Here is a 25,458-nt window from a genome sequence, read left to right on the forward strand (position 1 = left end):
AGGCAAAGGGGCTTCTCGGTAGTGGCGCCCGCCCTGTGGAACGCCCTCCCTTCAGATGTGAAGGAAATAAACACCTATCTGGCTTTTAGAAGACATCTGAAGGCAGCCCTGTTTTGGAAAGTTTTTAATGTTTGATGTTTTATTGTTTTTAATATTCTGTTGGGAGCTGCCCAGAGTGGCCCGTAAAACCCAGACAGAGGGGCGGAGTATAGATAATAAATCATTAGTATTATTATATAGCTTCACAGGTGATTTTTGCCAGAACAGCAGAAAGGAGAGAGTTAAACTTTCCCTCCCCCACCCCTCCCAGTCCTGAGGCTGCTCAGCTTTCCCCACCACACACACACACACACACACACACACACAGCTGCTATTTGCAAAGCAAAGATGTACACATTAACCACATTCATTCACGCTATATAATTCAGTAACCAAACATGTCAACATTCACACAGTTAATGTCACCTCTGGTTTGCAGAGTTGGGATCCAGCAGCTCAGGCCCTGCCCCAGGATGCCCCATTTCAGGGCCTTCTGTGGGTTGGCACCAATAAGTATACTGCTTGTGTCACTTCCACTTGCTGATATATTCAGCTGGTGGAAACAGGGAACTCCACAGCCGTGAAGGCCTGCAGAACAGAAGGATACTTCCACCCCATCCATACAAATACATATGCACAGATCTTATTTCTCTCTTTCTCCTCCCAGACCCAAGAGCTCCCACAATGCCTCACAAAATGGCGAACGGCATTTTTTCCTGACTGCGTCACTCCAAAACTCTTAGCTTTCCAGCTTCATCTTGAAACATTGCTTTGGATCGAAAGTTTATCTCCACACAGCCTTAAATCCACAGCTTAAGTCCTTAATTTCTGACTCATTAGGGGAGGGGGATTCTTGTCAAGTCACATAAAAAGGTAGAGGCAGGTTTTCCCCCCCTCCCCCCTCAGTCATTACCGTATCTTGACGTTCTTCTCATATTTTATTGTTGTCTTGTTATCAGAGATCTCTTCTGTCAGCAGTATTTACTCCCCTTTTTCCTTGATGTATGTGCAATTAATCATGTCCAAATTATTTCTTTTAAAGATCATTGCAACCAGCGGCGCGAATCGGGGACGGCGTCGAGGAGTGCCGAAAATCCCACAGGAGGGCTTTGTGCCTAGTGCCCCCACCCCCACAAATTCAGGGGTGGTATAGGGCACAGCAGGCAAGGGCCGTCCCCCCCATAATCCTGGGGGGGTTAAGGAGGCTAATTACCCCCATCATAGCCTCCAAATTACCTCGTGTGGGTCGGAGAGATGTTATTGTCAGCCATCTTCCGATGCGCCACCTAGTGCCCCCCCCAGTCAATACGAGTCTTTAGGCAGGATTTTTTGCCAAGCGTAAATGAACAGAGTTTTACACTATGGGTAAAGTTCTGCATAAAGAATGAAATAACTTCTATAGCCAGACATCCTGAGCTGCCGTTGCTTCACACTGCACTGTAACTTTCAGGTGAGAGATAACTTTGTGCTCTGATCATTTATAGAAAGGCTGGGAACATGTAGCCTTCCAGATGTTGTTGGACTCTGAACTTCAAGCCATCCACAGTTTTGGTTGTCTCATGATTTCAAGTCATGATTCTGAGAGGGTGGTGTGCTGTTGTTTTTTGTCCTTCTGCTTTCCCTTTGAAAATCCAGTTTGCTGTTGTACTGGAACAAACATCAACTGGGTTTTCTGTGGATTGTTGAAATTCAGCAGTAAACAGCAGGTTTTCTTGGGGAACGTGGCAAGACAAAATAAAAACAAAATTTTCTCAGACTCGAAATCACAGGGCAAATGAAACTGTGGTTGGGCCCCAGCAAGCATGGTCAATCATCAGGGAGTATGACACTTTTGTAGTCCAGTAACACCTGGAGTGTCCCAGGTTCCAAACCTGCTTTACATTCTTGGGCTCACTAACACAACTCTCTTCCATCTCTATTCCGTTTTTTGTCTTTCCAGCTCCTTACATAAAGGTAATTTAATACCTTTAGCAAGTCGTTCAGTAGGAAGTCTCTGATCCAGTTCACACCCTCCCAAGCAACAGGCAAGCGTAGCTACAGGCTACATTTTCCTTTCACTTCGGTGCTTCACTTTGTTATCTCAGAGGTTTCTAGCCCCTGAAATACATCCGCTTACAGCAGCTGTTCCCCTACGTGGGAGAAAAAAGAAGTGTGTTCTCAGGCACACCATGAGCAGATGCTAAATACACCTCTTATCTCTTTGTTACTCCAGTTTTTGAAAGGCGGAATGGGAGAGGTTTGACCTTGCTCCCTCAGATAAGTCTGCCAATAATGGCAGCCCACTTCTTTTGTCTTTGATAACTTCGTGGGAGCTAATCGAGAACTGAACCCATCCAGAACCCTGTCGTGGTTCCACTTCTTGGCTGCTATTACAACAGGACTTGGTCAATAGTTGAAGGACGTCAGGAAACGGTTTTTATGTAAGTGACTAGTTAAGAGCATGTCAGGGAGAAGAGGCATTCAAGAATACTTATTCCCTCCCATCTGCATTCTGCCCGGGAATGGGGAGAAAGATTCACCTCTCCACACTCCTGCGTTTGCAAATCATAATCCTATTGCTTCTCTGCTGCAGATCCTGAAGCAAACTTTCGAGGGCAGAGGAGGGTTACCAGCTACCCCTCCCATGAGGTCTCTGTTGCTGTGGCCGGCCAGTATCCGTAGAAGAGAACAGGTTTTCTGCTGCAGCAATGCTCTCTCTAAGTGCAGCACTTTATTCCCCACCTCCCAATAATGAATGGCAATCATGCACTTATGTAAATGTAAGAATGTAAAGGGACTGCACTCAAGCCCCCACCACTGGCATGGGGGAGAAAACTGTTTTGTGGACCTCAGCCATTAAGAATCAAGCCTGTTTGATTCCATCTCATATTCTGTTTCTTGGTCACACTTGTGTGTGACATTATGTTGGGATTTTCTCTCTCTCTCTCTCTCTCTCTCTCTCTCTCTCCAGTGGTGCCTCGCAAGACGAAATTAATCCATTCCGCGAGTCTCTTCATCTTGCGGTTTTTTCGTCTTGCGAAGCACGGCTATTAGCGGCTTAGCGGCTCTTAGCGGCTTAGCAGCTATTAACGGCTTAGCGGCTTTAAGAAAAAGGAAAGAAACTCGCAAGAACTCGCAAGACATTTCGTCTTGCGAAGCAAGCCCATAGGGAAATTCATCTTGCGGAACGACTCAAAAAACGGAAAACTCTTTCGTCTTGCGCGTTTTTCGTCTTGCGAGGCATTCGTCTTGCGAGGTACCACTGTATGTATATATATATATGTCTGTCTGTCTGTCTGTCTGTCTGTCTGTCTATCTATCTATCTATCTATCTATCTATCTATCTATCTATCTCCTGGATCGTGCTTTCAATTTGTAACAGACACCAGTCTTTAATAAAAACAAAGAGGGTGCCAGGCTATGCAATTTAATGCACCATGTTCCATAAAACATTTATTTAAAATTTAAGTATGTATCTTCTGAACAAATATGCCTTAAGTACTTCTAGTTTCATTGCTTTGGTAGTCATGCATGTCGGCATCAGAAACGTCAAAATATAATTTCCACTGGTGCTCTGCCTCTACTACATTAATAGGAAGATTTCATTGATTTGTCAAAATACTGCCTGGTCTGGAGAACACATGTTCCACGCAGCTACTGCTAATGTTATGTACTGTGCAACCTTATAAAAGTCAGCTCCACAATTTGTTTTCCAAGTCAAGTTGAAATTTGGAACTCATTTATGCAAAATATAGCAGGTTAAAAATTTTAATGGTTAATAGTTAACTATTGTTATGGTGATATACTATATCCTTAGTTTCTTTGTTTTTTCTATTTTGTCTATTTCTTCATGTGTTTTTTTTATTAAAAAAACCACTTTTGTATGTGTTGCTAAATAAATAAATAAATAAGTTGCTTCCTCCGCCAATCTTCTCATAAGTTTTCAGAGGCAAAAAATCACGGACACGGCTGATTTCTACAAAAGGAAACTCCAAACATGGTATTTGTTCCACTTTAATCACTGTTGTGAGCTTCAAGGTATGGCAAGGTATGTGAAATCAATGTTTTAAAACCCTATTCTGAAGTAGCAAGAAGATGCGTCCTTAGACTACAGCACAGTTATGGGATGGAGACATGCTGGTGTGGTTGGAGGGGCCGGCTGAAGATCTCACTGTTCCAGGTGCCCATAAAAACCCCCTAGCTGAGGTGGCTTTTAAAAAAGGAATGGACAACTTCACAGAGATTAGGTCTATCTGGAACAGAGGTGATGAGCCTCAGCCCCCGAGGTGCAAATGCAGCCCTGCAGGTCTTTTCACCTGGGAATCTCTACTTTGGCAACCACCCCAGGCCACATACCCTGCCCAGCCACAACCTCACTTCCCAGGACACACCCATCAGTAGGTCTTGCTTCACATTTACCTTGACTGTTTCTGCCTGGCTGGACGGTGTCTCTGAACTCTGATAATGACTCTTGCTTGCCTGGTTAGAGGATTAAGGTGTAGGGGTGGGTGGGTGTGTAGATCAGGCTTCCTCAAACTCGCTCTCCACATGTTTTGAGACTACAGTTCCCATCATCCCTGGCCACTGGTCCTGCTAGCTAGGGATCATGGGAGTTATAGGCCAAAAACGTCTGGAGGGGCGAGGTTGAGGAAGCCTGGTGTAGATAGTACCCTAATACACAAGGTAAAATTTACATTCATTGCTCTGCCTCGGGTCCTGCCCACCACCAACATGTGGCTTCTGGAAGATTGACCAGAAAGGAATGTGGTGTTCAGGCTGTTAAAGGTCCAACCCCAGCCCTGGATCCAAAACCACCCAAGTCTAGAAGTAATTTATCAGATAAACCAGGGGCAGTTGCTGCCTTCGTGTCTGGTTTGTGAGCTACGCAGAGTCACTTGGTTGGCATCTATGGCAAAGAGGATGCTGAACTAGATGAGCCCATGATTCAATCCAGCAGGACTCTTTCATGTCAGAGATGGAGGACCACGATGCCCTCCAGATGGTCTTAGACTCCAACTTCCTTCAGCTCCAAGGGTTGGGGAGGATGGGAGTTGTAGTCTAACAACATCTGAAAGATCACAGTTTGCCCATCCATGGTTTATGCTCTTCAATCTACAGTTGGCCCTGAAAGTTATGGTTGGGGACAGGTTAATTTGGAGCATGTTTTCCTCCCTAGGTTGTCCTCTTCTGTCACCTGACCTAGGGCACATGTGGCCATGATTCACCTTTATGGGTCCAGACTGGGGCTCCAAATGGGAGAGGCAAAAGCATGACCTCAGTGTAGGGGCAGGGGATAAATTCAGTTCAGTACACGTTTAAAAGTGAATCTATCCAATTCACACTGAGAACTACTGAAATGCAGCCATCCTTCGAAATTTGCACTTGTCCAAATCTTGTGATACAGTTCTCTACCAAACAGCATTTACAAAATACACATAATTGGGTAAAAGAGTGGATATTGGGGAAAACGACATTAAAAATACATTTTATTCATCAAAACTGCATACAAAATGTGTTTCTTAGGAGAAATGTGTGCTAAAATGCTGTGGAATTTTCATGATTTTGGGGGCGGGGAGAGAATGCAAATTGCTGCGGAAACATGGAGAACTGAATTTAAGACTGGAAAAAATATGAAACTGAGAGAACCAAAAGTGGACAGATTCTTTCATCCCTGGGTGGAAAGGGGAAAATGCACTATCCTCACCCTTTATTCTATTATTCTTCCATCTCTCTATCTCTCTCTTTTTCTCCTGCAGAGCCGAGCAAATGGAAGACAGAGCCCCACCAGGGGTCAGTGCAATGACAGCAAGGGAGGGTAGGAAGAAGAGAAATAATCTCCCCCTTTCCAAGCCATTCTTGGATTTTGAGCATCTAGAATTGATCTGTCCAGGTGAAAAAAATTGGACAGGTGACATTTCTAAGACCCAATCTTAACATTTGTATAGCACTTTCCAATGTTCAATGATTTTCAGGTGCTTTAACTAGTTCTAATCCGTATAACAACTGCGAATTCAGTCAGCAATGTTATCCTCCCCACATGCCCATATTACAGATGGGGAGGCTGAGACTGGCTTGCCCAAGGCCACCAAATGAGTTCATGGCTGGGGCAAGATTCAAAAGGTGGATTTCTTTGTTCATAGGTCACAGTGCTACACACCTATGGAAGGTGGAGCCCTACTGAGTTCAAGGGAACATGTCCTGGTAAGGTCCCTTCTGCACTATGGCAGAATCTTGCCATGAATTGGTGGGTCAATTAAAAGGGTGTGTTCCTAATGCAATATGCGGAGCTGAACAAGACTGAATAATGCAGGAAGCACACACCCTGTTGGCCTGCTTTTCCCGTGAAAAACCACATGTTTACAACAGCCCGACCGATTCCTTTGAGCTGACAAAAGTGGGGACTACTTCCCTTGTCATGCTGTCCTCCACATATATCAGGCCAACCTCAGCTTCCCACTACACACATGCATCAGCCAACATATGCATGCATCAGTGTCCAAAAATGTTTTCCCACACAGAACATCTTTGCAGGTGAAAATAGTCCACAGCGTTACCTTCTGTTGCACTGGTATAAAAATCCACTACACTGAGCCAAATGGTGAGACAAAGATGCAGCTTTATCATTGGGAAAGAGCAGAATTGTGTCAGCCTGCTCATTGCTTAAGTGCACCCACATGCTACCCCACAGAATGCTGCTTGCAATCCTGACTATACAGAAGTTTCTGGCCAAATTTCCATTAACTTTTAACAGAGGCAGTTTGGAACCCAAAATATTTTTCCACATTTCTCTGGCAGTATAAAACGGCCCCTCTTATTTGACATATGTTTATCCATAACTCCCACCAATCCAAATACAGGATATAGATGCCCCTCTTTTCCTAGTTCATTTATGCACGTAGCTTTCTCATTTTCCCATACTTAATTACTCATTTAGCCAAACTTGCCTGACTCATCCAACACACTGAACTTGAACAAGCTATTTGGAAGTCCTATTGTTTTCAGTTACACTTCTAAAGGTCAAGGTGTCAATGTCAGTTTGTAAGGCTATGTGCCTAGGCGTATTTTCTTAGCGTAAGCTCCGCTGCAATTCGTTGAGTCAACTTTAAAGATGTTCAGGTATTGCAGCAATTCAGGTAATAACAGTGCAATCCTATACACATTTACTCAGGAGTAAGTCACAATGAGTTCAGAGGGGCTTGCTTGTACATTCTGGGTGCAATCCTGTACATTGCTACAGGATTGCACCCAAACTATGCTGCATGTAGTTCATACAGTGTAATCCTATGTAAATTTACTCAGAAGTAAACTCCACTGTGTCCCATGGGACTTGCTCTCTGGAAAGTCTACATACTATGGCAGCCCAAATCACCTTCTATCGTCACATTTTCCTTTCTTAGAGCAGGATAAAACTTTTCTTTTAATGTAGCCACAACACTTCCTGTACACATCATCAGAGATCACTATCTTTAAAACGAACAGCCACGTTAGAAAAATACTACAACCAGGCAGTTGCCTTTTGCACAAAGCATGTTTCAAAAAGCTGAGTAATATAATAGTGAGTGGGTAAGTTTCTTTTGGAAGACTTCCACTTTGAAGATTTTACGCTAACACTGAGAAGAAGCAAACAGCAATGTGACTTGAGTTTTTTACAATCTCACCTAAAACCTCCATATGTAATTCTGCAAAAAAAAAAGGGGGGGAGAACCCCCCCTGAGCTGCTCAGCACTCAAACAAGTTGTTTCTGAATTGCTCTGCAAAAGTTTGGGCTCCGAAAACCTGGCTTACCATTAGCGCAGAAATCACAAAAAGGAAACCACAGGTAATAAATAATAACAATAATCCAAACTTGCCTGCTGTTTTCTTTTCAGGCCTGCTGCTACAGTGTATCTCCTGGTCGGGTTTCCTTTCAGCAAAGCGACGAGCAGTTAAACGATTCGCTGTTAAGGATCAGGGCGTTTCAGAAAATAATACCCGGACACGACCTGAAACTTACCAGGGCGCGAAGTTTTTCTTTCCCGTGGATTTGGTGCCTGCTTACAGAGTCCGATGCTTGTTTCGCCTTCCCAAAAGACTCTCACCCGCCGCAGTCAACTCCTCATAAGCGAAAGAAAACCCCAAGGCAATCTAGCAATCCTTGGAAACATTGAAGAGCATGAAGGAAAGGGGAGGAGGACAAAGGAGTCCGGAAAAGTGGCGTTCCTCCCTCGCCAGCAGGGAAAGTCGGCTTGCTGTGCGCTCGGCACCACCCTCCAGCTCTGAGCTCACAGAAGCTGCTCTCTGGAAAGGTTGATTGGAGAGGAAAGGCGTTCCCCGTGACCGTCCGCACGGACGTACAGGATGTAACCCGGGCAGATCAGGCTGGCGACACAGTCGCACACAGCGCTGGCTGCTAAGGCGAACTTGCTGCAACTTTACGCGCGTCTCTCTCTGTTTCTGTAATGACATTCGGTGAAAGGAATTGGCTATGTTGTGTTGCGGTGTCGAGTTTTAAAAGGATCCATTTTAGTGCCCAAAGTGGGAATATTATCTGTTCAGCTGGAGGCTATTGGTTTGTTTTGACTGCTGTTCTGTGATACTTGGGTTTTTACCTGCTGCAGGCTGCCCTGAGAATTCTCTACTAACTAAGGAGATTAGAAAAACACCCTCTCCCTATTAAAATAAACCTGCAATCCTGCCCATTAAGCTGGGAGTAAGTTTCATTGAACTCAACAGGGCTTACTTCTGAGTAGACTGTATATAGGCTTGCACTGTGACTATATACTTATTTAAGGATTTTTAAGTTGCATCCTCTGCCAGAAAACAGCAGCCAAAGAGGAATAAAAAGGAACGTCAGCATGTGACTACAGATTAACTAGGTTTAGGTCCCAAACCTGTTTTCATTGAGAGGATCATCGACTAATTGAATTGTAGAGATGGAAGGGACCCTGAGGGTCATCTAGTCCACCCCACCCACCCTGCAATACAGGAATCTAAACTAAAGCATCTATGACGGATGATCATCAAGGAAGGGGAGTCCACAACCTTCAGAGGGCGACTGTACCACTGTCACTGTACAACTCTGTCAGAGTCAGGTACAGTGATGCAGATAGGTAATTTTAGATAATGGTTTTATTTGGGGTGGGCAGGGGGCTCCCTTACTTCAAAATGTGGTGTGTTGGCCCTGTTGCATTTGGGGACTGTTGTGCTCATTCTGCTGAGCACTGATAACCCTGCCCGGATAACACCTCTTTAGCAATGGGGTGTGTGAAGTAACAATACATAGCGGTCCTGTGGTGCAGCAATAAAACTGCTAGCACATTTGCAAAGCTAAGCAGGGTCCAGTATGGTTTCAAATTGGATGGGTGACCACATGTTGAGATACTTTTTTCAGGGGCTTAGACTAGAGGACCCTCGGGATTCCTTCCAGCTCTATGATTCTATGAGTGTAGTTAAGGCATTGGCAGAGAGGAAATATAAAGTTGAACTCATTCATAACTTCCAGTATGGTCACCCATGTTCTTTCATATGAATGACCAATCCCTGCTGCAGCATTTGGTGGGACCTTTTGGAAAGCTTTGGCTACAAGACTGCAGGAAGAGGGCACCCCTCCCACCTCAATATTAAGGATGGGTGGGAGTCAGACCTCCCCCCTTAGTTCTGTCTGGTTGGCACTGCAGCATAACAGTAATTGCCACTGAGTTTGTATGAGTAGCTGTAATAAAAGTCAGTAATCAGTAGTTCAGACATAAGTCAAAAGTTCAAAACTGTTGTCCAAAAGTAGCTAAATAATATGGAAGTAAAATGTAGATGTCCCTGGTAGGGAGAGAGAGAGAATGTTTCTGCTCCCTCTATAACAACAACAACAACTTATTGTTTATACCCTGCCCATCTGGCTGGGCTTCCCCAGCTACTCTGGGCGGCTTCCAACAAAATATTAAAATACAGTAATGCATCAAACATTAAAAGCTTCCCTAAACAGGGCTGCCTTCAGATGTCTTCTAAAAGCCTGGTAGTTGTTGTTCTCTTTGACATCTGGTGGGAGGGCATTCCACAGGGTGGGTGCCACTACCGAGAAGGCCCTCTGCCTGGTTCCCTGTAACTTGGCTTCTCACAGTGAGGGAACTGCCAGAAGGCCCTCACCACTGGACCTCAGTGTCCAGGCAGAACGATGGGGCTGGAGACACTCCTTCAGATATACTGGACCGAGGCCGTTTAGCGCTTTAAAGGTCAGCACCAACACTTTGAATTGTGCTCGGAAACGTACTCTAGAAGCACAATACAGTATTTATATGTAACTGTAATGTTAATTTCTTCCTGAAGAGGTCACATGCATTGCCATATATAGGTGATTTGGCAAGCTTACTCACATGGATGGCAAATAAAAACAACTCAGCCCCTGATGAACTGAAGAAGCAAATAAATTAGGCCACTTACTGAATCTTGGATCATAAATTTCCATGCCCTGAAACCACCCCCACCCCCACCTCTATTGTGCAATTTATGCACAAGCTACATAAGCTTTCAAGGTATCATCCATTTTTATACAGACTAGTGTTGTGCTGGAATAATAATTAATAAAAACAATAACCATTATTGTGTGTGATATATTATGTCTGAATTATATAAACCTGAGATGAATGGTCCTGTTGATCCTAGGCTCGTCTACTCTGACTGGAAGCACTGCTCCGAGGTCTCAGGCAGAAGTCCTACCCAGTCCTGCTACCTTGGATGGTTTTAATTGGATATACTAGGGACTGCACCTAAAATTTCCTACATACAAAGCAGTACCACCATGCTGTGATCCTTCCCCATAAAAGCTGGCTGAGGATACAGATGCAGAATAGACCCAGCATTAAAGTAATTACGAATCCACATTTGGCTTAAAGTAAATCGAGCACAAGGAGTTCTAGCACAGCATTTATTGCTATAAAAACCAAATTAACCTGTATGCACGGCTGATGGGAAAACAAGCACATTCACCCTCTTTCAAATTCTGCTTGGAGATTGCCTGCCGTATATCACAAGAACTATATTTGGTAACAATGAAATATTGTTTCTTTACCTTTCTGGATATTTAAGGGTTATAGTCCTTTCCCACAACATAACATCCTTATAAAAGAAATGTTTTAAAAATGTTCTCATACTTCTAAATTGTTTGCACTGACAGAGCGATCTGCTTAGCGCTATGCTGAATTCTTCCCTAGATAACTGAAATATTTGTCACTGGTAAGTGTAGCTATTTTTTAAAACAACAGCAACCATTATTGAAGGGATCCTGTCTAATGCAGATTACGAACACAGCTTTAATGAAAACTGCCTATACCTCCTTGTGCATTTCCTCATGCCTAACAATGAACTGGTAGGGATGGATGAATCGTTCTATTTCTGGTCTGTGACAATGATGCATGCTTCATTGATAAATCCACTCTGCCCCATTTTTTTGGCATTAATCTGCTTTTTAAAATTCACATGCAAATTACACCTTTAAACACACCCGACATGCATTTCTAAACATATTTATTTCCATAGCACACATTTTTGGCACATTTCTCAAGCCAAATAACAACGCTGCAAAATTCAGAGAAGTGCAAAATCGAAAGGCTGGTTATATCCCAGTCAACACATTTGTCTGAGAGGCAGGGGTCAGGTCAGGGGTCAGTTCACAGACGAATTCACAGAAATAGGAGCCCTTATGCACACTTAGTATTAAATAATCTGAATGCGAACTCCTATGATGGGTTTGCGACACCCTGTCCTGTTGTCATGCTATTAGTTCACAAGCCTGGTTCCCCCACTCCTGTGAACTGTTGAAGCTTTAGATGTCCCAGAAAGATGGGGCAAAAATAACTTTTATAACCACTTGCATAATACGGTATCACACGACAATCAAGCAACAGCCAAATCAGCATGCAAATAGGGTTATACAAGGAGGACTTGAAACAAGAGGCTCCAGTTCCATGTTTTAGTCAGTTGGCTATGTCCTCCATCGACTCCACTCCTCTTTCCTCCTGGCCTTTTTGTCATCCTTCTGCAAGAGTCAGCCAGCATCGCATGACCCCACTGAACAAGTTCGGTCCACGTTTGGATGTTTTGGGAAAGTTCCCTCCAAATGGTTGTTTTCTCTAAAGATTTCCACGTGTGTACTTCTGCAAATTTCGGTGTTTTCCTCAGCCTACTGATACCTCCCTCTTGCTTGCAGATGGTTCCATCTTGGCTACATAAGAAATGGCACTCAGTTGTGAACATCAGAAATGGAGGGGATGATATGGAAACACATTCCTTTTTACTTGTCAAAAAATATGGAATGGCTTGAAACCATGCAATTATCAGGTAGATGAATGGGTCTTTGTCATGGGTCACCATTTTGTATGGTTTCAGTTTGTTTGTTTGTTTTAATGTACTTGCTGGTTTTTGTTTCTTACTGTTTTGCTGGGTTTTTTGTACATCACCTTGAGACAGTTGTGTAGAAAGTGATTAACAAATTAATAAGAAGAACAATAAATATCATGTAATGCTGGTTGCTTTTTATTGCTCCTGGTATTTATATCCCATTTTCATCTAAAAACACTCCCAAATCACAATAGAATATTGAAACAAACACATAAATTTAAAAATATGTAACCTCGGGTTACATATGCTTCAGGTTACATATGCTTCCGGTTACAGACTCTGCTAACCCAGAAATAGTACCTGGGGTTAAGAACTTTGCTTCAGGATGAGAACAGAAATTGTGCTCCGGCGGTGCGGCAGCAGCAGGAGGCCCCATTAGCTAAAGTGGTGCTTCAGGATAAGAACAGTTTCAGGTTAAGAACGGACCTCCGGAACAAATTAAGTATGTAACCAGAGGTACCACTGTATCAAACTCCTGACAAGTGAGACAAGAGCTTTTTCGCCAGCTACAACTCTCAGGTGGGTGACATTGCCATTCTAAGAGAACAAGGAAGGTGTTCATAGGGAGCTCTGGCACCTCTTTTTCTAGAAAAATAGCACTGGCTGAGGCCATTAACTGGCTGCAGCTCCAGAGCCAGCTTGCTTCATTGAGTCTAGCTTTGGATTCTCCAAGAAATGCAATCTCTCTAGGAGATAAGGAGTCACCTTCACATTACAAGCTAACTATACAATGTACCACCCTGGGCTAACAGCCACATAAACCTTCTTTGCTGACAAATCAGAATTCCTCTTGCTGCATTCTTGAAAAAGACTCCAGCTAAACAGGTTGGCACTTGTACAGATGTTATCAGCCATTGTTTGCTTATTTAGTACATGGATTTCCCTATTTTTCTATCATGGAACTCCTGTCTGAAACCCTTCTAGTCTATGTAGACAAAGCGGTACCTAGTGTCCAATAGGAATGGCAGGGCAGAAACAGGGCTTGCCCTCCCATGATGTGGGCTGAGGCAGATGCCTCGGGTGGCAGAAATCCAAGATCCAGCACCCAAAGGGTGTCCCATTCACTCCCAATGGCAGCTGAGAAGCAGCACCAGCAGTGGCACTGGCTTCTGGAGAAATCTCAGAGAGAGTTTGCAAGATCTCATCAAAACCCATTGCCGGTGCTTCATGGGCACCGCCACACTTCTCAGGTAAGGCGGTGGCACAGCATGTGTGGGGTGGCACCTTCCCATTTCACCTCAGCCAGTGAAACAAGATGCACCGCCTCTGGGCAGAAGGCCAAAAGCAGCTGGAGCCAAAGCCAATGGAACCAACTAATTTTAGCTTTGTCCCTGGGAGGGGTATCGAATGCGGCAGAAAACAGAATCGGCATTCAATATAACCTTAACAGTTGGAGAACTGGTCCATCTGCAAACTGGATGAGCATCTGCAAACTGGATGAGTTTCATTAGCTCAGAAGGCTTTAACAAGGGATTCAGCCAGGAGTGGAGAATCTGTGGCCATCAACCCCTCCAGTTTCCATCAACCCCAGCCAGATTAGCCAACAGGAATTCTAGTTTAATGACATCTGGTTCTTTACCCCTTGATTAGAGAAATTCATGGGAAGATGGCTCCAGGCCCCAATGAGCAGCAGCCACCAGGGGAGAGGAGGAATCCTGTGCATGTTTGCTGCTTGCTCCCTCACTAACAAATAAGGTTTTATAAGTATGATCTAGAGAAGCACGTGCTTAGTTATAATAATATAGAAAGAAAAGAGTCACCAAAAGGGCGAATCATGTTTTAGCCATCAGTTTGGAAAAAAGCATTTGTAAGAACCATGGGGTTTTAAATTGAATAAATAGTAATAAGAACGAGCATTCTAAAAACACATACGGTACTGGACAAGTACACCTGAAAAGAAATAAAAGATAATTTCCTTTGGACGCTGCCAAAAATGCTCAGATGTCGCAAAATACTGATAAAATTATGGACTAACATGCCATGCCTTGATAAATACATTGAGAGATAAAACTGATTAAACATATAGCTTGCCATGTAAAAATATGAGGAAGCCAGTATCAGACTTGGTGCTGTGAAGGTATTCATTAATGTTGCCTGTTATTTAATCCCAAGACTCAAGTATTAGATAGTGTTGAGAGTTAGAAAGAACAGTAGTGAAATAGGCACCAGTCAATCAAAGTCCTGAATGCACCATATAATCATCCAACCCTTGAGCTGCTTCAAAGGCTGAGAGGAGCCCATCAACCTGCAACTACAATTTGAGACTGCTGGGTGAGTCAAGGTAGCTGTTGCAGTCAGATCTCAAAAATGAGCTATGCCTCTATCAGCTGGTGATTACTATGTTGTTGTTTTTTTGAAACAGGGAATTGACCCGGCTTTGAAGTGTTGCTTTGAAGCAAGTCAAACAAGATTCAGTTTGTTGCTGCTTTTTTATATATTAAAGGAGGACTCTAAATTTCAGTATCTCTTTGGATAGACAAATTGCCCCAGAATAACCCAATGCACAGAACTTATTTCTAATCAGAAACAAACAAGAAATATGAAGTCAAGCAAGATCACAAAGTAAAAGGCCGCCATCTTGCTGAGCTTGTGCTAACCACCTAATGTCGACTTAATTAACTTTCCGATAGTGTTAATTTGCTGTAGTAAGCTTCTTTAACACCCTCACCTTCATCTTCATCTGCAATGATGTCTATCTGCAATTGCTCACAGTCATCCTTGCCTTCCATCATTCTTCCGCTCTGCTCTCAGTCTGACTGTAAGCTTCTTGGGGCAGGAACCACCTTTTTGTTCATGCTGTATGTAAATAACCTCAGTAGTATCTAAAATGTGCACAAATATGCCCAGTATACCTGAAGGAGCATCTCCACCCCCATCATTCTGCCTCGACACTGAGGTCCAACTCCGAGGGCCTTCTGGCAGTTCCCTCACTGTGAAAAGTGAGGTTACAAGCAGAGGGCCTTCTCTGGGAATAAACAACTATATGACTTTTAAAAGACAGCTGAAGGCAGCCCTGTTTAGGGAAGTTTTTAATGTTTGATGTTTTATTGTGTTTTTAATATTCAGTTGGGAGCTGCCCAGAGTGGCTGGGGAAACCCAAACCCAGCCATATGGGTGGGGTATATATAAAAAATTATAATTATAATTATAATAATACCTGTTTTAAAGAATATTTTTAACACTTCTATTTGTCTTTTATTGATAATTTTAACATTTATCTTTTTGTAAACCACTTAGAGGTTTTATTACAGTAAATGGTATATAAATGTCGTGAAATGAAACAAAACATGGTCTGTTTATCTTCCATTCCTGACCATATCACTGATGCAGGCAAGCAGTGGCATACCTTGGAACCTCAAATTTCAGGGGCGCCCTGTGTGACACCCAAATCCATACCCTCCAACATTTCTCCAATGAAAATAGGGACATCCTAAGGAAAAGTGGGACATTCTGGGATCAAATCAGAAACTAGGACGGTTTCTCTAAATCAGGGATGTCCCTGAAAAATATGGACACTTGGAGGGTCTGGAATAGCCTTCTGAAGGAAATCACTTGACACCATTTTTGTATTCTTTGAGCTGCCAGACGAAGGTCTTGCTTTCCACCCAGTGCTTTTAAACAATGGGAGGTAGCCTCTGTTTTCAAAAATCTGTTCTTGATTTTGAGATGCAGCAAGTTCATTTTCTTTGTCTTATGTAGTTTTGCCCTAGAGTTGAAGCTAAACATTAAACTGAAAGAAGAAAAACTAAAATAAATGAAAATGGCGAACTAAAACTGCAGTAAACTGTGCTTGTGCTGCAGTTTGAACACAGTGCATGAATAAAAAATGGGAAATTGGCAGATTGCTTCTGAAGCATTGGTGGAATACTATTTAGAAATGGACTGGTTGTGAAACTCTTGAAATGCCACTACAGCAAAGACAAAAGGTGGACTTAATAGCATGCTTGAAGGGATGCGGGTGGTGCTGTGGTCTAAACCACAGAGCCTAGGGCTTGCCGATCAGAAGGTCGTGGTTTGAATCCCCGCGACGGGGTGAGCACCCATTCTTTGGTCCCTGCTCCTGCCAACCTAGCAGTTCAAAAGCATGTCAAAGTGCAAGTAGATAAATAGGTACCTCTCTGGCGGGAAGGTAAACGGCGTTTCCGTGCACTGCTCTGGTTCGCCAGAAGCGGCTTAGTCATGCTGGCCACATGACCCGGAAGCTGTATGCTGGCTCCCTTGGCCAGTAAAGTGAGATGAGTGCTGCAACCCCAGAGTCGTCCGTGACTGGACCTTACGGTCAGGGGTCCCTTTACCTTTAATAGCCTGCTTAGCAGTCTTCTTCAAGAATGCCTTTGCTTTATCCACCACACCTGAAAACTAGTACTTCCCTTAATAGCATACTGTCAACAGCTACTAAAACTCCCAAACAGCTGGCAGTTTCCCCTCACTGAACATCCCGCACAGGTTTTTCACCAAAGGTTCTGCAGAACTGCTTCATGAAATATTCTTGCAGCCTTGTTAAAAGTAGCTACAATTACACTTTCGTTTTCCCTGTCTTGCTCCCCTCCTCCATTTGGTTTCATTCAAGTGCAAACTCAAGTAGCGAACAAAGAGATTTGCTCTGGTCTATTAAATCCAAGGACTGCCAATTACTTATAGGCCTCATTTCTTGTCTCTCTAGATTGGTGCATTGAAGGTGAACACTAGAGGAAGACCAGGAAATGGCGCAGATCTTCAGTAGAAGATCTTCGGAATTTATCCTGTTTTGAATGAAACTGAATTGTGGAATTGCGACAGAAGGAGGGAATTAATGCCTCTTCCAAAGGCATGATTAAAATAGACGGGGCGGACCTGCAAACAGGAGCTTCTGGTTCCCTCCCTCCCTGAAAGAGCAGCTTCATAGCTGAGAGGAAGACTCCACCACCTTACACACAACTGGGCTCAATGTCTGCAGTGAGGAGGCTGCTGTGTCGAAGCAATGATTCTTCCACATCAACTTCGTTGGACTGGTCATGTGTGGATTCCTGATTATCGTCTTCCAAAGCATCTACTCTATTCCAAACTTAAAAATGGAAAGAGTAATGCTGATGGTCAACAAAAGAGGTTTAAAGACTGTCTCAAGGCAAATCTAAAAAAATGTAGTATAAACACCAACTATTGGGAAACACTGGCCTGCAAGCACTCCAGTTGTAGAACAGCTTTTACCAAAGGTGTCATGGGCTTTGAAGACACTAGAACTCAGAATCAAAGGGAGAAACATGCTAAGAGGAAGGCACGCTTGACACTCACTCACTGTGATCAACTCCCGCCCAGAAACCTATGTCCCCACTGTAGAAGGATGTGCGGATCCAGAATTGGCCTCCACAGTCACTTACGGACACACTGTTAAGACCATGTTCATGGAAGTCTATCTTACTCAGCTATGAGTGATCTCCAAAGAAGAAACTGTGCTCAAATAGATCCCCTACATGCTTAGGGACTCTGCACAACCTCTTTTTTTTTGCCTAGAATCTCCATATTCAAAGCAAGTGTGGTGCTGAAGAGCTATCACTTTTTTAGTCTGCTTGCAGGCTTCCGAGAAGCATAATCTTCAGGTGGCACAATGGGTCAGTGCACCTGGCTGTTAACCAGAAGGTTGGTGGTTCAAGCCCAGCCAGGGCTAGATTTTGGCAGGATTCCTGCACTGCAGCAGGTTGGACTAGATGACGCTCTGGGTCTCTTCGAACTCTGCAGTTCTATGGTACTATTATTTGGTTGGCTATATTGGAAACAGGATGCTGGATTCGATGGACCATTGGCTTGATTCAGAAGGGCTCTACTCAACCTTCTTGGTTATGGTTACCAGATTTTTTCAGTGAATCCGGGGACACTTTTTTTTTTTTTTTTTAAGCTGAGTAGCAACAGGGAATCAGCAGTGGGGATGGTGAGGCAAAAGACCCTGGGTCCAAACACACATGCATATTGTATAAAGGTGCAAAGCCCTTCTTTCGCACCCTGTGAAACATAATTAAAAAACTGGGCAACGGCGCACCGCCTGTGACTCCTGAGCCTCCCCCAATCTCCTGCACCCTTCCCTATTTGTTTTGACTGATAGGGGGAGGCTTGGGAGTCGTGGGCGGGCGGCCGTTGCCAGGTTTTTTAAAAACTCTGCACATTTATGTTTCACAGGGTGTGAAAGAAGGGCTTTGCACCTTGCCTGGCAGAGAAACCACACGCCTTGTGCCCTTCCTAGGCAACGGCCGCCTGCCTGCGACTCCTGAGCCTCCCCTGATCTGTCAAAACAAAGGGGGAAGGGGGCAGGAGATCTGTACCGCTGGACATCCCCAGTTCCCCCTAGGCAGTGGTGGTGGCAGCGAGCAGCTCCTGAAGCCAGCCAGAGCCGATTGCGCTACCAGGCTGGCTCCGGGCTGCTGAGGCTACTACTGCCACATTTCCCGGGGACAGATTTGTAAATCTGGGGACTGTCCCCGGGAACCGGGGACATATAGTAACCCAATTCTTGGTGTCCAAGACTGAACAGAATAATAAGGACCATGAAACACACACAGCCCCTCTGAGATTACAATGGAATAGTGATGATGGCATCACTGACTTTTCCAAGTTGCTATGATTCGACTTTGCTGGTCACAGAGATAAGAACAGGAAGATAAATTCCTCACAGTGCAAATTAATATGCAGAACATGATTGAAATGGAATTATGAGATGTTGTGGGGATGGGGGGGGCGATAACTGGAAATAGAGCTATGACTAATTCTTTGAAAGGACTGTGAGATAGTACATCTTAACAAAGTCATGCTAATCAGCTGTTGTGTGCTAGTACTACATGGCAACATGTTGCAAAGTATAATGAGCAAACTTGACCTCCCTGTCAATGCGTCAGCAGGGATATGATTCAGTTGCCTGTCGAGATGCTAGGTGCTTGTGTACTGCAAGCGCTGAACAAGCTATTCTCAATGCACAGCCTAGCTATACAATTCTTGGAACTGTCGAAACTGACTCTTTTCATCTCATCCTGTTGACCCGTTCTGCCACTTGAACCAAGGAGCCCTGCGATATGACAAGAAGAAAAGCTCTGATCCCTGTAAATGTCCATCTGCTGTCAGGTTCCCAGAAGCACGTTTCATGGTGGGAGAAGTGGAAGTGGAGAAGGATACCATCTAGGAGTTGGTTCTGATGTTATTGTTTAAATACTTTGCTACAAGCTACCCCGGAGACCTGTTATGTGTGGGGTGTTTTAAATCGGCCTTTTTTCAGCCGGAACTCACAGAAACTCAGTTAAATGCATTGTAAACTTCATAAAGGGAAAATCACGTTGGCGAAAGACAGGACTCCACAGCACCATCTGGTGTCACAGTGTTATAACGCATACAAAGCGCCTTCAGTTCCAGCACCTCTCAGGTGGGCGCCATTGCCCTTAAAAGAGAACAAGGCATCCATGATCTCAGGCATCCATGGTGAGTTCTGGCACACCTCTTTTTCTAGAAAAGTAGCAATATTTTAAATCAATATATTGTGATAGGTTCTGGGTGCCACAGCTTGTGGGCGCAAGTCATCCATAATTCTTGGATTTAGTAAAAGTTAGAATTGATCATGGTTTGATTAAACTGTACCAAATATGGAAATCCCTGGGCACAGCTTATGTTGCTTTTTGATGCAATATTACAAACTGGCTTCCATCTGATTTGAAGATGTAAACTGTGGTTAAGCTGAGATGTGTAATCTGAAGGCAACCCTGTATCAGAATTTTTTTAATGTCTAATGTTTTACAATTTTTTATGTGCTGTAAACTGCCCAGAGTGGCTGGGGAAACCAGCCAGATGGGTGGGGTATAAATAATAAAGTTGTTGTTGTTGTTGTTGTTGTTGTTGTTGTTGTTGTTGTTGTTGTCGTCTTCTTCTTCTTCTTCTTCTTCTTCTTCTTCTTCTTCTTCTTCTTCTTCTTCTTCTCCTTCTCCGCCTCCTCCTCCTCCTCCTTCTCCTCCTCCTCCTCCTCCTCCTCCTCCTCCTCCTCCTCCTCCTTCTCCTCCTCCTCCTCCTCTTCTTCTTCTTCTCTTCTTCTTCTTCTTCTTCTTCTTCTTCTTCTTCTTCTCCTTCTCCTTCTCCTTCTCCTTCTCCTGCTTCTTCTTCTTCTTCTCCTTCTCCTTCTCCTTCTTCTCCTTCTTCTTCTTCTTCTTTTCTTCTCCTCCTCCTTCTTCTTCTTCTTCTTCTTCTTCTTCTTCTTCTTCTTCTTCCAGGCGTCCATTGCACATGTGCAGATGATGGCCTCACTGAATAGGAGTTTGGGGCAGTTGCGGGTTTGGACAAACTAATCAGGTGATGGTGCATACGGCAATGCAAAACTTGAAATGCAGCAAGGGAAAACAACCTTGCTGTGTTTTATTCACTAATGTGTACATGCCCTCAGAAAACTGAGAGAGACTATTCAAGGAGCAGTTAAACGGGAGCAGTTATCACTAATCCCCTAAGAAACAGGTTGAACCTACGAGGAGGGAATTTTAATTAATGTTTCTGAGAACTTTGCTGAGCTGGATTTACTTGTGAGTAAACATTACTGGACAACCTTGGCCCGAGGGAGGTGCAATATGGCACTTATGAGTTCATGTGGCGTCTCCATTTTAATTCCACACGCATCTCATGGCAGAGAAGCCATGTCTCTGCAGCGCTAAAGGGCCCTGGTGCAGCAGCAGCCTAGATGACCTTTGGATTCCGTCTGTTCCAGTGATTTTTATTTAATATTTTTTTCCATCTCCCCCTGTAGATGAAAGCGTTTGGAATCGCGCGCACCTGAGTGCTTTTCCTTTTTAAGGCAGATGGCCTGGATAAAGATAAAAGGCAGGATTGAAAAGGATTAATTAGCATCTACCAGAGAGGAATGCAAAGGAGGGAAAATAGTTCATTAATATTCATTCATGTTTAAATGCGTACTTCCATTCCACCCTATTTGTGCCTCTGGCAGAGCAGCATTTCCCCAAACAGTCTGACTGACGAGGGATTTGCCACTCAAAGTCTCTGGGAGAGGGATGTGAATATTCATAAACGGTACTGAAGAAAAGTAACACTTTAATCTACCGCAGATTAAGTTAGGCGTGAATCTGCCACATAAATGAAAACTGTGGGTGTGTGTGCATGCACACACACAGAGGAAAAAGAAATATCAGGATACAACGAACTCTTAAATACTGAACTCTGAACCCCATATCTTGAAAACAGGACAAATCTGTATGTGTATGTGTGGGTGTGGATATTCATGTATCCTTACATTTATTTCCCACCTTTCTTCAAAGATGCTTAGGTAAGGAATCTGTCTTTCTGCAGACATACAAATGTGCCATTTTATTCTTACTACCCTGCGAGGTAGGTCAGGTTGGAAGACAGTGACAGGCTCGAAATCATCCGTATTTTAAAAGAGATGTTTTAACGCAGAAGTGGAGAATCACTTAGGCCTCTCCTTGGGTGCTCAGATTTGCTGGAGGGGAGTGGTTCTTGATAGTTTCACCAAATCTCAGAAGTGTGGGGAACGGCAACCTGGGAGAGGGCAACCTGGCGAGAGCCAGCGTGGTGTAGTGGTTCAGAGCAGTGGACTCATAATCTGGTGAACCGGGTTCGATTCCCCGCTCCTCCACATGCAGCTGCTGGGTGACCTTGGGCTAGTCACACTTCTCTGAAGTCTCTCAGCCCTACTCACCTCACAGAGTGTTTGTTGTGGGGGAGGAAGGGAAAGGAGATTGTTGGCCGCTTGGAGACTCCTTAGGGTAGTGATAAAGCGGGATATCAAATCCAAACAATTCTTCTTCTTCTTCTTCTTCTTCTTCTTCTTCTTCTTCTTCTTCTTCTTCTTCGGAACTCCCTCACCCCCAGAGGTGTGTGGGAGCACCACAATTATTCAAATTTCACCACATGCTGAAGATGCGCCACTTTACCATAGCCTTTGACAGTCACGGGATTTTGTTTCATGGGACCCATCTCTTTTATTTAATTCACACTGTTGTGTTTCATTTGGAAACATCTTATACGTTTCATTTGTTTTTATAATGCACCCTGGGACCTTACGGTAAGAAATGCTACCTGGAACTCTTAGGCTAAACACTACCGCTTGCACAAAGTAGAATAATCTTTCTCCCTTGTTATGACTGGGCATAGGATTTTCATCCTTCTATGTGTCCTGATGAGCATATGAAGTGATTTAGGATGCGACTGGTGAGGGTTGAAGAGGAATTGCTCGTTAAAATCCAGATGGCAACGCTATCCGCCGAATGCGATTGTGAAACAAATCTCAAAAAATGAGGTCCGTTCTGTCTGGTTTTTATTTGCCTTTCTTTCTTATAATGAGTCTAATATTTTGTGCAGTAAGAGGCCACACTGCCACAATATTAAGTCATTGCATGAAAATACCGAGGCAATCTAGCTGATGACAGATTATGGGAAGAAAAGCGTTTTGTGGTTTAAAATGGAAACAAAGACCTGGCTTCCACGCCTGATGTGCTGCTGTAAAACACAGTGATAGCTGTAAAACAGTAATAACTCTAACTTGCACCCACGTATATGAGACACTTTACATGCATGAAAATTTATGCACTGAGCTTTTTAAACGTGAAAGTTTCCATTTGGCTTCACAGATTACTTGTCAGAGGAGTGTCTCTAAGGCGTCGGACGCCTCCAGCCTCCTCCTCCTCCTCTTCAAATTTCATCAGCTCAGATGCCTCCTCCATGTCCAGGGACATTGAAATGTCAGGAGCAGCAGGAACAAACCTCACAGAGCCAACCCATTCAGCGGAGTTGCCTGTTTGACTTCAGCCATGTGTCCTGCTGGTAGCTGTGCCTGGCCCATTCTTCAAAAGAAAAGTGCAGGGTTTGTCCCTTGTTGTATCAACATCTGAGCTTCTGCTTAGCAATGTGTCCTGCTTCTTGTGCACCTGCTGAACCTCGTAACCTGTGCTTTGCCTTATGTAGCCATCTGATTTGAGCATGAAAGCCTATGGCGGGGCTAGCGCTTGGAATTCAGGTTCTTCACCTGGCAGTGAAGACCAGGACATTTTATTATCTGCCTGCAACAAATGCAAAAATTGGAAGGCATTTCTTAAGTCAGGGGCGAGGAACCTCAAGTGAGGAACCATCATGGCTTCTCTATTTGGCCCTCAAATCTCTCCCCAGGCCACCCCACCCCACCGCCCTATGCCCTCCTCATGTGCTTTTGCCTGGCTGGAAGGAGTTATTGAGTCGCAATGTCCTCTAATTTGCATGGAGAGAGGATGGAGGGGCTGTTGAGAAAGACCTTATTCTTGAATGGCTGGAATGTAGTCTACTGTGCAAACCTAAGAGTCATATCTGTCATACCACTCACCCTTTGCTTCAAGCCTCACCCACCTCTGGCATGCAAGCCCCAGAAAGTTGTCTATGAAGGAATGTGGCCATTGGGCTCAGAGGTTCCCTCACCCCTGTCCTAAGGGTTTCATTGGCCTCATTTCATGTCCAAACTTACCCCAGTGCAGTTCATGCTAGGTTTTCAATAGAAATACTGAATGAGATTGAGTGCTGCCATTGACCAGGATGATGTAGGCTGGAGCTGATGTTCAATCAAGTATAATACAGATGAGTCATGGTTCTCTTTCCTTCCCTACCCTTCTCTACAATGATAATGTAGGTGGACAATGACTAATGTCAGCAAGAGAAAGCTCATCCAGTCACACTGATTTCAACTCAAATATATCACCTTTCCTTCTCCATAGCCAGTTCAGGATGATTCTTGCTTTCACTTATTCATCCGCTGACATTAAGGGGATTTACTTCCAAGTAAATGTGTTTAGGTTGGGGCAGGATATGTCCTTTCTCTTTTCCCCAACTCTTCTTCAACAAGCTTTTGCTTTCTGCCTGCTCCTAGGCAAGGGGTGAAAACCATCGGAAATGTCCTGAAGGCTTAGATATTATTCTCCCTTCCCATTTCCCACCGAGGGAAATAAAATAGTATTTCTTTCTTTCCAGAACATCTATGTCATGTGAGCCAAGAAAAATAGACCCCAAAATACAGCCTCTGGGTTTCAAATGGCTCATAGCTTCTTGCAACAGAAATGCAAATAAAGGAAACACAACCAGAAGGCTTTTATAAAACAACTTCTTTCCCCCCTCCCGTTTTAAACATTGCCCAGAAAACCTTCGTGGCTGGTGGAATGCTCACGGTATTTATAGAGTCCATATGCAGAAGTACAGTCTCTCTGTAGGAACTGTTCCTTGTCCACAAAGTGACCAAACAACTGAAGAGAGTAACTTATAGACTGGTTCAAGAGTCAACATAACAACATAACAACACTTGGGAAATATCACTTGGGTGCATTTTGACTGAATTCAGATTGTATTTTCATACGACAGCGATGTTCGATGCCTACCATATTATCCACAGCTTTCATAGAGAAAAAAAATCCAAGAGACCAACACTCTAGTCATAGCCGTCCACAGCGGGGGGAAGGGGAGCAGTCACCCCCTGGACGAACCATAATCTCCAGATCCCCAGTTTTCATTTAAAAATAGAGTAATTTTTACTCTATTTTTGTTTGTTTCTAGCATATATAGAACCCAATGAATGAGGCAGAACATACAGACACTATTCTTCTATGCTATTCTTCTAATTTTTGTCTGGAAAACTGGCCTGCTTTTGTCTTCAGTATTTTACTTTGACACACGCGCCCTAGAAAAATTCCTGCAGATGCCTGTGACTCTAGTGGCAATCACCTGCAAATCACATGTGGGTAGGCAGGTGGTTAGAGATGCATAATAAGAGCCCTGTTGGATCAGCTCAAACTTTCAAATACTCCATCATCCTGCTTCCTACAGTAGCCAGTAATCAGATGCCCCAATTGACATAAGAATAGGCCATAAGTGGGATATAGGTATTCATGATAAATTAACATGTGCCATTAAGGTAAGATGGGGAATATGCAGAAGAAATGATTTTGAGGAGATATGGAGGGTGTTTGTAGAATGTGTACTGTTAAAATGGAAAGAGGTCAAACCATTGCGAGAGGTCTCGGTGGGGTGGGGTGCACATTTTTATTCTTATTTTATTCTTATTTATTTATGATTATTACTTTGTCGAAT

The 25,458-nt window shown here is 43.8% G+C and overlaps 1 protein-coding gene across 4 annotated transcripts in view; it reads right to left on the reverse strand.

Moving 5' to 3' along the window:
• Nucleotides 1-25,458, reverse strand: part of RAB27B (RAB27B, member RAS oncogene family) — a 123,573-nt gene that overhangs the window by 29,350 nt on the left and 68,765 nt on the right. Inside the window, exon 1 of one of the 4 annotated variants that reach the window (XM_079995132.1) lies at nucleotides 8,012-8,294. The exons of the other annotated variants lie outside the window; for them this stretch is intronic. The gene's annotated coding sequence lies outside the window, so the exon portion shown is untranslated. Of the gene's footprint in view, nucleotides 1-8,011; nucleotides 8,295-25,458 lie in introns of those variants that run through there. 4 annotated transcript variants of the gene reach the window in all.

The sequence above is a fragment of the Podarcis cretensis genome, assembly GCF_951804945.1.
Source record: "Podarcis cretensis genome assembly, chromosome: 11".
In the NCBI taxonomy this organism is placed as follows: Eukaryota; Metazoa; Chordata; class Lepidosauria; order Squamata; family Lacertidae; genus Podarcis; species Podarcis cretensis.